The following is a 12083-nucleotide window of genomic DNA, read 5'->3' on the forward strand; positions in this document are numbered from 1 at the left end:
ATTATCCCTCCATCCACTTGCAAAATCCCAAACCCCTTTCTAAATCCTTTCTAGAATCTTCTAGTCACTTCTAATTAGCCTAACCCATCATTCTAAACTTTGTCACATCCCTAAGCAAAAGGGAGGTCACTTCTCAAAACCTCAAAGTCTTTGATAACCATTAAAGGCTTTCAACCTTCAACCACTTAATTCCTCAAAGTTTTTGATAACCATTAAAGGCTTTTCAACCTTCAACCACTTAATCCCCCAAAGTCTCCAATAACCATTAATGGTTAACTCAAACCCTCTTACATGGTTAATGAATTTGTTTTAACTCAACCTTCACCCAACCCAAGGGTCTCATCAAGCCTTTAATGCTTTGACCATGATTATCTCTTAATCATTTGCACAAAGGTTTATCCTTGGATTAACTCTTAATCCATTGGGTAAACATAACTTAAGCTTAACCCTTATCTCTAGATAACCCTAAGGTCTTCTCAGGCATTTAATACCTCCAACCCCTTCTCTCAACCCAACCTTATGTTGGCACTTGTCACCATTTCATTGGTGCCAATTGCAAACATGGATCCCCACCTTTCAAACTCAACCCTTGATTAAATCATTCAATCCTGACCATCCATTGCCCTATTTTTGCTATAAATAGAGCTCTCATTCCTCCATTTTGATCATCCTCCAAATTTGTAGTATCACACTTATGCTCAAATACATTCAAGCTTCCATATATCATTTTTATGCTCATCATTTAGCCTCTCTTTAGAATAGAAATTAGTCTAAATATGCATGTTTAGGATACTTTCTTTATCATTTAGCTCAATCATAGACTAAATATATCATGTTAGGATAGTATTCATACTAACCTTGTCATCTTATCATCTAGTTTATTGCATTTCTAGAATCATGCATAGCTTAGAATGCATTTCATTCTAGAATCTATCAAAACATCCCTCGTTCTTCCATTTGCCATCCCTAAACCATTTTTCTCAGTGATTTGAGAGCAAAAACATTGGTTTGAGGGACATTGTAAGATAGAGAACCATGGGACCCACCTTGGGAAGCTAAGTAATACTTCGTTACTCCATAGCTTGCACCAAGAAGTCCTCTGTGTGTGTGTGGACAAGTATTTTGAAATATTTTCATATATTGAGTTCTATCGACCCACTTTTCCTGCATACATTTCTGGTGCCCACCGTGGGGCCCAACCCCATATATCAAATCAGTTTTTGAAACTAACTACTTTTGCAGACACGCGGGAAACATGAATTAGTGCATTCAATTCACTGTTTAGCGCATCCGGTTAACAACCTAGTGCATCTAGTCTACTGTTTAGCGCGTGGAGTCCATCATCCAGTGCGTGAAGTCCATCTTTTAGCGCATCAAAACACTAATTTTCCTGTAGGTCTTAGCATGGGAGAAAAATAGAGCAGCGCTTTCGACGCATAGAGTAGCGCATCCAGTAAACAGTGTAGCGTATTGGGACATTATTTTAGCGCGTGCAGTCCTTTCTGTAGCACATCACAGACAAAAGACAAAAAATTAAAATTGTAACCGAAATAAAATTTAGACTTGTAGAAGTCCACCAAAATCCAGATTTCCCTAACTATTTGATTGGAATTTTGCAGGACTCTGACAATTTCTTGCAGGTAGAGTTGGATTTTATTTGTAGAATTACAAATAGTTTTAGATTCTGGCTAACTTAGTTAAGTTAGTTAAAATTTAGAGTAATTTTAATTCTTGTTGGATAAAATTGGACTCACCTTACTTTGGGCTGTAAAACGAACCACAACAACAATCTTTTCTTGCTTTTCTAGGAGAAAATTTCTCAGTTTGGTTTCTAAAAAGAATAAAACAATCTTTATTTTTGTAAGAAAGGGGTAAAAATAATATCACCATCCTTTGGTGCTTAAAAGGATCAATTTTACATTTCACAAGAAAAAAAAGAACCTCATTTTAATAAATTTTGTTTAAAATCAAAGAGGGAAGTCCTTCCCCTTTTATCGATTTCTTTTGTTGACCACCAAAGATCGAAATTTTGCTTTGTTGACCAATTTATTTTCCTAGATTATAAAATCATTGCTATGAAGGGTTAAAAAAAATATCATGCTTGTTGGAGCAACATCTCCAAATAAGTTAGCAAATCATTGTCTTAAAGGCTAAAAAGAACAACTTGATTGCCTTGTCTCGAAAGTGGAAGGAATATGCTCTCCCCTTAACTGGGTGATCAAAAATTTAGACCACTCTTAAAAGCTTTCTTTACTTCAAGCAATAAAACCTTTAGTAGGCCTGCCTTCTCGAGGAGTTGGAATCAACTCTTAAAGCTGTTTATGACCGGTGTGAAGGGAATGACCTAAGTGGGGAACGACTTTGACGTCAAGAATTCCAACCCACTATAATCAAATGTGGAAAGTGACGAAAGTCCTTTTCAACAGTTGTGTACAGTGATTAGCCTTCCCCCAGTATCCTCGAGATATGTAAAACCTTTGTTCTAAAGGTTGGGAAGCCTCTTGAGGGAGTTTATCACTGACGGCCAAATAGGAAGCCTGATTACAAACCATAGAAATAGAAGCTTTGAACCGAGTCAGTAACCAGACATTTATAACATCATAGTGCAAGGGTGGGGAAGAATCCGCCCCCAAGATTACTCACCATATATCTCCCAAGATAACTACTCAACTGTGAAGCGATTCACTTTGAGTTAATTTCTGGCAAAAGGCAAAAAAACGGGCACCCTCTATGGGGTGACACGACTGTTTGAGCTAACGGAGTATCGAGACTAGTGGGCTATAATGTTATTTATGACCCTTGACTAAAGAGTGTTTCTGAAGTGTATTATTTGTATCCAAACCTATTAAAACATTGGAGATTTGAACACATCCTCGCAGAACATACACTTTTTGTTAGATTAGGCAAAATGGTTGTACTTTTTGTGCCGTGCTTGGATTTATTACTTCAAAAAATCATCCATCAAACTTAAAAAAATTCATAGCAAAAATTCAAAAATCACAAAAAAATCAACCAAAGGAAAAATCAGGGCAGTTTAGCGCATAAGAGCAACTTCTTAGCACGTGAGGTACTTATTTAGCGCATCAAAACAACAAGTTAGCTCGTCAGGTCCAAACAGTAGCATTTTTATCATAGGTCAAATCAGTGTTGAAACATTTAGCGCATCAGGAAAATAGTCTAGTGTGTGGAAGCAACAACTTAGCGCGTAGAAACCAAACATTAGCGCATCAAGTCCAAAAGTTAGCACGTGACAAACCCAAGATAGCGCATAGCTTTTTCAATAGTTAAAGACAACAATTTTAAACAATCCAAAACTTTAGCACGTGTCTAGGGGCAGCCTAGCACGTGTGGTTATTATTTTAGCGCATAGAAGCGTTTCAGTAGCGCATGTAGTCTCTGTTCTAGCGCGTGATCAAAACAAAAAAAACAGCGAGCAAAACCAGAAATTTTTTTTGAAATTTTCTAGAACATTTTTCAAAGCATTTTTCCATCAACATCATTTTTCATCAAAACAGAGTGACAAACAAACCACTAAAACTATTTCTTGAGCTAAATTTATGTCAAAACAAAAGTTGTCAGAATCCTAAACGAATCACACGATAAAAGATGTCTCTCTTATCATAATCCAGAGACCTCATCATCAGTCTCAATAGAATCCTTTACCATCTTACGGATTTTATCTCAAAACACTTGTTTAAAATTTTCAAATTGTCAAATCAAGTTTCCATATCGGGAGGCTTTTATCCATATCATTTGACACACTTTGTCGTGAAGGGGCATCTAAACCTTCACTTTGATAAAGTAAGATTTGAAATTTTCAAAAAAAGAATCAACTGAATCCAAACCAATCAAAGGAAACCATTGATCACTCATGCATGACTAATCCCCTTATTCTGAGAAGAAAGAACCTTTATCGTAACATCACGTTGAAGAAACAACAACCTAGTTTTTCCAAATTCATCAAGAGAAATAAGTTTTTTATACATCAATCATCAACTCTTCAAATCTCATCGGGTATTCCTTCATCACGTCAAATGGTATATCCAAAACAAATCCAACGAATTTGACAAAGAACCATTGAAGACAAGAGCCTACTGTCAAAAATCTGCCTTTAATCAAATCATAAACCACAGAGGAAAGATCAATTTGGCATTCTTGCCCGACGAGTGCATCACTTATAACACATCTCGACTAGAACCAAACACCCCCGAGCAACACATCGAAGAGGATTTTGTCCCCTTCGTCACTGAAAGTTTCTACCAAAATGCCTATTACTTGCTCTCAAAAGAACCAACAAAGCGAGACACCCGCATAATCAAGTATGAATCGAAGATTGTCAAATCCTTTTGAAGTTCCACACTCGGAAGAGCCTGAAATTACTGAAGCACTTCTTCAGGAATATCAGGAAAACCCTTCATTCCAAAAACTTGTTGAAAGGCTTATGGAAAATGACAAAGAAAAGTATCTGCTCATGCTCACGAGTAAAGGTGCTAAACTTCTTGAAGATTTCGACACAAACATTTTTCAAACTGGCTCTCGACAATATGCATATCAAGAACAACAAAGAGAAGACAAAACTCACATACCTGAGCAACATACTCCAGAATAACGTATACCAGAAATGCGTATACCTGAGCTAGAAACTTCAGAACAACACATTCCGTTTACTACACCTTTTTAGCTAAGAACAAATAGAAGGGAAGAACTTTTTCCTCGGCAAAATAATGCACCCTTGGTTGCTCTTACTCAAAAAATGCAAATGTTTCAAAGACAAATACAAGATATGCAACAAGGGACAACAGTGTGGTACTCTTTAAATGAAATCTATCCTTATCCATTTGACAGAAGATTGAACATGGTACCTTTTCCTCCAAACTCAGATGTTCCCAAATTTGATAAATATGATGGGAAAAGTGATCCCCAGGATCATGTTTGAGAATTTTGCACCATGAGTCTTGAATTTTCTCATGATGACACCTATCTGATGAGGTTATTCCCAAGAAGTCTGGGAGGACAAACAATGGAATGGTTATCCAAGATTACACCACCTGTCAGATCATTTGATGAATTGGTTAACAAATTCATAACCCAATATTCCTATAACATTCAAAATGCCATAACCATGCTAGATGTTTGCAACACCAAACAAAAGAACAATGAAACATTCATGCTATTCCTTCAATGCTGGCGATGCATGGTATCACGATATCCTCAGGATATTCCTGAAAAGGAGAAAATGGAAATCTTCATCAATAACTTGAATGGTGAAATGAGTTACAGACTAAAACTTCAATGCATACCATCTTTCGCTAAATTGATTGAAAATGGCATTCAAGTAGAGGAAGCATGTGTCAAAAAGGGAACACTCAAATTCTACAAGGAAGGAACACACTCATCAAACTACAATAATTAGAACAACACCAACCTTGACAAATCTCGATTTTGGACTCGAAACAAAAACGAAGGCAACAATGAATCATATGATCCCAAATCTAAGCAACCAATGCTTGCATTATCTGGAAATCCTCCAAATTTGTAGTATCACACTTATGCTCAATTACATTCAAGCTTCCATATATCATTTTTATGCTCATCATTTAGCCTCTTTTTAGAATAGAAATTAGTCTAAATATGCATGTTTAGAATACTTTCTTTATCATTTAGCTCAATCATAGACTAAATATATCATGTTAGGATAGTATTCATACTAACCTTGTCATCTTATCATCTAGTTTATTGCATTTCTAGAATCATGCATAGCTTAGAATGCATTTCATTCTAGAATCTATCAAAACATCCCTCGTTCTTGCATTTGCCATCCCTAAACCATTTTGCTCAGTGATCTGAGAGCAAAAACATTGGTTTGAGGGACATTGTGAGATAGAGAACCATGGGACCCACCTTGGGAAGCTGAGTAATACTTCGTTACTCCATAGCTTGCACCAAGAAGTCCCATGTGTGTGTGTGGACAAGTCTTTTAGTAATATTTTCACATATTGAGTTTTATTGACCCACTTTTCCCACATACAATAATAATACTAAAGTTATAATTACTTTATTTGATATTATTAATTATTTTAATCATAATATTGCTAGAGTGGAAGTAAATAATATTAGTTTAATTGCTAGTTAACTCCTAAACTCTAAATTGAATGATAGCAAACCCTAGTTTTCTTATTATTTTTCATAAGAATAGTTGTCATTTAAGTAAATCAGTTAAAAACATAACCTCGCCTATAATTCTATGCCATATTAAAATATTCAAAATATGTTTTGTCAACAAACACCACAAATAATACCTCCTCGGGATGCTGAGATTAAAAAAACTATTGATTAGTAGGTATACCTTGGCACATTTCTTCCACCAGATTCCATTCTTTGCTTTTCCTACCCCCCGACCCTGGCTCCTCTGACATGTTTTCACCCCTTCTTTATTACCATTAATAAATTATTCAAATATAAAAATTCAAAATAATAATAAATGGATAAAGTTGACATTGGTCTTTGATGAAGTTTCCTACGGAAGAGGAATACCTAAGCTTAATTCAATATAATAATAATACAAATAAAACAAAGAACTTTGTGACCTTTCATAAAATGCAAAGATTCTTATTTTTAAATGAATAAATGTAAACAACTAAGAGAGGTATTCTGAAGCGGTCCTTACTTTACTTCTTTTATTTGAGTTTTGCTATCATGTCGTCCACGCCAGAATTTTTTATTTTTTATCCATGCCAAAAACTTAAAGAGGTTGGGTGGGGAATCTGAAAGAAAGTGGACAAAATGAAATCTATTGTGAGTGTGGGGAAGTGGACAAATGAAGTCACCTCAATGCACTAGAAAATATTAAACAGGGGGAAGAAAATCAAAAGAAAAAAGAAAACTACGCACTAGTTGTCGGTCACATCTAGATGTTGCTGTCAATTTAGGAAAATGAGCCCACTTGAATGCGACTAAAGTAGGTAGTGGGAACGTTGTGTAGTAGATAAGGATGATGGAACCTGTCTAAGGCAAAATCAGAAAACAGATCGAATTTAGGAATATTCCATTCAACAATTTTAATGAATAATTTAGGGTTCCACTATAAGGTTTCTTTATTTATTTTTAATTGAATAAATGTTTTACAAACAGAGATTGTAGTGAACAGTTGTGTCCATGTATAACCGATCTTACAAATAGAGATTGTAGCTAACAGCTTCAATGAAAAGCATTGTCTATGTATAACATATCAACAAAGAGCCTAGTGCTTTACAAGATAACAATTATTAACAGTAATACCATTTAGTATTTTATAGGATCAATAGTTTTAATTGTAACATGGCTTAAAAAGTATATACTGAAGAAGTCTAATTTGTGGTTATATTAGGATTTTGAGATATATAGGAAGATTTTTCGGTATTATGATCTATTTGTAGTATCAAACTTTCATTTGATTGGATATGGGGATAGACCATTAAAAAAGGACCTATGGAAGGTTTGGAAGGTTCATGAGACTGATCACGAGGCAATAGTTGGCACAATAAAGAGTAGATAAGATCGAGATGGTTCATTGAATTTAACATAAATAAAAAAATATTTGTAATCTCAACCTTATTTCTAGATATATAATATGATTTTTATATTTGTACAAGTAAAATGTAATACAATCTAAATAAATATTTTTGAATTTTGTGTATTTACAACAAAATCTAAAAGTATAATCCTACAATGTTGTCTAGAATCACAAATTGGGCTCAAATGAATGTAACGTGTTACTATATATTCATGTATGCTCCCATTGAAATAAAATTAATGATTTTTTTAAGGAAAGAAATGAAATATCATTAATGAGTAAAATAAATGTGGTATGGGCATTAACATTGCCCTATGAACTTTCCATTATTTAAAATCTAATAAAAATATAAGAAAATAGTGATTCTAAGTGTGAGATTTTGCCAAGATCAAGAGCTCAATGAAATGTACAAAATAGAGACACAATATAGGACAAGAATAAACTGTATTCTCATCAATATAAAATGATCAATAGTTCTAATTACATACAATGTAGATGAGCTTGCTTATATAGGCAAGGCTAGGGATATGTGAGCACACAAGCATGACATGTGGCTCAATAAGAAACAAGGGTAGGTAGGAAATAGGTGTGGGTAGGTAGGAGAAATAATATAATAGTCCACATGAGGTGGATCACCCACTGAATGTGGAGTGTAACAACAAGATCAACACCATAAAAGGTGGAATTTCTCCTACACACACTATCCCAATGTGGCACAAACACCCAAGTGTCTCATACCCAAACTACTATGAAATGCATTTCCTAAGTAAACTTAAGTAAGTGTAATAATATCCAAGATGAATAATTATTTACACCAACACCCCCCCTTAAGTGAAACTTAGGGGAATGCACTTAAGTCTACAATGCAACTAAGCAATGCAAGATGGGAAAAAACCCTCCCCCAAAAGAGAGATGAAAACTAGATACAAAGAACTCTCATAGAAGTATGTGAAGGACAAAACCCCATTTGAGGAAAAAGTCCCCCCCATATGAGAGAAGAAGAGAAGCTAGGAAGCCCCCCCTCAATGTGGAATCTGCACCAATGATAGAAGCTCGATGTATGAAGAAACTGCTCCACTAACATCGAACAACATTCCTCCCTTTAGGAAGAAACAAAACCAAAGGTGTATCCATGAAGTCTCCCCAATCATGAAGGGAAGATGTATGAAGAAAACTCATGATGAAAGGAATCTCTAAAAAATGCTCAAGTGTCCCCATGTTGATGTTGAAAGATACCCCCTCCAAAGGTGGTAAACTGTGCCACACTACTGAAAAAGGCACTCCAAGATCTAGTGGATATGGATGTAGAACATGTCCCAAAGACTCACATGTCTCCTCAAAAGATAAAGAGACCTCCTCCAACTGTTGTACATAAGTATCCACTATCATGTCAACCTCGAAAGAATGATCATGTAGAGAATGAACAAGAGGGTCAGAGTGTTCCCTCGCAACAATCGAAGAAGGATCATCTTCATCAAAGAGAAGATGAATGTCATCAATGATGTCTCCCAAATCTGCAATGTAGGATTCCACAAACAAACCTACAATGTCTGTCAAGTAATCATCCCATGAATCTGAAGCTGGAAGACAATGGATATCCTGCTGCACTGAATCACATGAAGGAAAAACTATTGCACTATCTGCATCATCAGGTGCAATAGGTGATGTGATATCAATATGAGGAGATGAAATACAAGACTCAAGAATGGGGTCACATGTGAGAATCCCCATGTTCAAGTGCCCAAAGTTCTCCTCAAAATCTAAACCATCACAAGAAGTGTGATCAACATGTGTAGAATCATCAAATGTGAAATCATCATCATCAACAAAATCTGAGAAGGAGTATAACCGAGATGCATGATCAACCACCCCAGTCGCAATGATAGCTCTAGTCTCCAAGTCTCTAATGAAAACTGACTTAGGTGTGAACTCCACAACTCTCTTAGTTGCGCCATGTGTGATTTGATAGATGGAAAGGAGATTGTTTGTCAAGTGGGGTACACACAACACATCATTGAAGGAGTTATCCCCAATGTCAATAGATCCTTTCCCAATAACATCCATGTATGTATGATTGCCCATCAAAATCTGTGGCATGGTGCAAGGCTCAAATGTAGAGAACATAGACTGCGAAGATGCCATATGATGAGAAGTACCTAAATCTAGAAGCCATCTCTCTGAATCATGACTGATAGTAGCACATAGAGTTTTTTCTTTTCTTGTCCCAAAAGAGTGAGTCTTCCCACTTGTAGAAGCCATGAATGCTTGCCCTTTTCCTTTTGAATTTGAGGAAGTGGAAGTTGATGAATCATCCCTCTTGTAGACATTAGGCAAATCAATGTTATGCTTTTTGATGATATGTGTGAGCTCATCAATCTTCTTAGAATGGCAACGACACTCCTCATGACCAAACTTTTTACAATAGGCACAAGTAGGTCTCTCCCTCTTTGGTGAGTTATCCCTCTTGGAAGAGGATGAATCTCCTTGTTGTGGAGAAGATGGTGCTTTGTCCTTAGGCTTTGATTATCATTTCTTCTTGTTTGAGTTGTCCTTTCCTTGATTTCCTTTGTTCTCTTGATTTTCCACTAATGCTTGAGACTTAGAAGCCTTAAGAATGCCCATGCTTATCAACTTAGTTTGTTCCATCATCAACATTTCATTGAAAGCATCAAATGTATGCATTGTTGTGTAGGAGAAAAAGTGACACTAAGCAAACATGCCCTAATCTCACTTTCAACCACACACTTGTGGAATACGAAAGAGCCTAGAGGTATCACACAATTGGCTACTTCTTTTTTTGTGGAAGAGAGAGCCACGGGATACCTATTAGGATTTCTATTCCTTTATTGTAATTGAAAGATAAAATGATGCAAGTTCAATTCCTAACCCCAAAGTGCAAGTATGAACTAATAACAAGATTGCAGAATTGAACTTAAACAATGGAAAGCTATAAACACAAGGACAAGACAAGAATGCAGATGCGTACCCAGAGTCAAAATCTAAGTGAAAATGTTCAGGACGAGGGTGCGGGTGCCACTGTCCTGATTCTACCCCTGAAATTGCTCCGGAAACTGTTGTTTTGCAACTTGAAAAGCTGTCAAAAATGTTGAAATTGTTGTCTAACAGAGGGACCAGGGCGCCCAGCACCCCTGTCCCAGGGACCAGGGCGCCCAGCACCCCTGTCCTGGCAAGACCAGGGTGCCCCACACCCCTGTCCTGGTCTTTTGCTCTGAAATTTGGTGTGTGGTTCAGTCTCCGTCCGTTTCTATCGGATTTGCAATTTGCAGCGTCGTCTGAATCCCAAAATCTACACTTATATCTAAAAAAGGTGTTTTGGGTGGCTATATAGGGATTTGCCTTAGTCAAACCCCCGCTTTGGTGATTTCCACCTCCACGAATAGCCAAGTTGTATTGTAAAAGTAATGTGTGTGTAAACCTTGTGTGTGTGCAACATCCTAAAATGCAAGTAAGCAAACTAGAGCAACCTAGAAAGTAAACCCTAATTGCTTGTAAATGATAATGTAAATTCTCCAAATCAAGATGCAAAGTGATCTAAAGCATGAATACAAATGATATAATGAGGCTTATGCAAAGACATTATAACAAAATGAAATCATACCCAACCCCAAGGGAGGGGTACAAGCCAATCTTCAGTCGGTAATCCCCTATTGCTCTTCAATGCCTTCAAAGCCCTAAATGGATGAATGCTTGATGGATGGATGTTGAATGTTGTTGAAGTCTTCAAAGATCTGCTCTTTCGTTGCATAGAAGGTCCTTGAAAGCCAAAATTCGGATCCTTTCAAATGAAGAAAGAGAGCTCTTATATATGAAACCCTAGGTCATAATTTCAACTTTTGGCCGACCTAGAGATTGAATCTCTCGCCAATTTCTTGGGGTTAAGCTTTATTTTATGATTGGATCGCGCTCCTAAAATTTCGGGAAAAATGTCCGGGACCATGTGCACTCCGGGCGCCATTGTCCTGACAACTTTTCACCAAATTTTCAGGGCCATCGGATATGATGATTTTAGAGAGAATGCCGAAGTTACAGGTGATTTCAAGATGTTTTGACCCCCGAAATCAAGCCCCCAAGTTCAAAATAGGACCTAATTAGGGTTTTTGATTAAATGATGTATTGGAGGAATAAAATGAAAAGGGCACACTTTAATGAAAGGGGCCCAACTTTATGATATGGGAGATGACAAAGTAGAACCTTAGACCTAATTAATTTAATTAATTAAGTGCTAAAGGGGAAATGCAATGCAAAATGCAAAATGCGCCAAGGCGGGTGCTAAACTAGGTGTGAAATTGTACCACCGTGGCAAGTGCGTACAATTTATGATGCTACAATTGTGTAGCTTGAACCCATTGTCATCCTATGGGTTTGGAAACTAGAAACAAATGTTGCATATTCTTGTGGAAGCTTGCCTATCAAGTTGAATATCAATTGAGTATCCTTCTTATCAATGCCACAATCTTTGAGTTGTACCCTCAACTCATTTGCCTTAGTGACATAATCTTATATAGTATCA

This window comes from Cryptomeria japonica, chromosome 7, assembly GCF_030272615.1.
Source record: "Cryptomeria japonica chromosome 7, Sugi_1.0, whole genome shotgun sequence".
Classification (NCBI taxonomy): domain Eukaryota; kingdom Viridiplantae; phylum Streptophyta; class Pinopsida; order Cupressales; family Cupressaceae; genus Cryptomeria; species Cryptomeria japonica.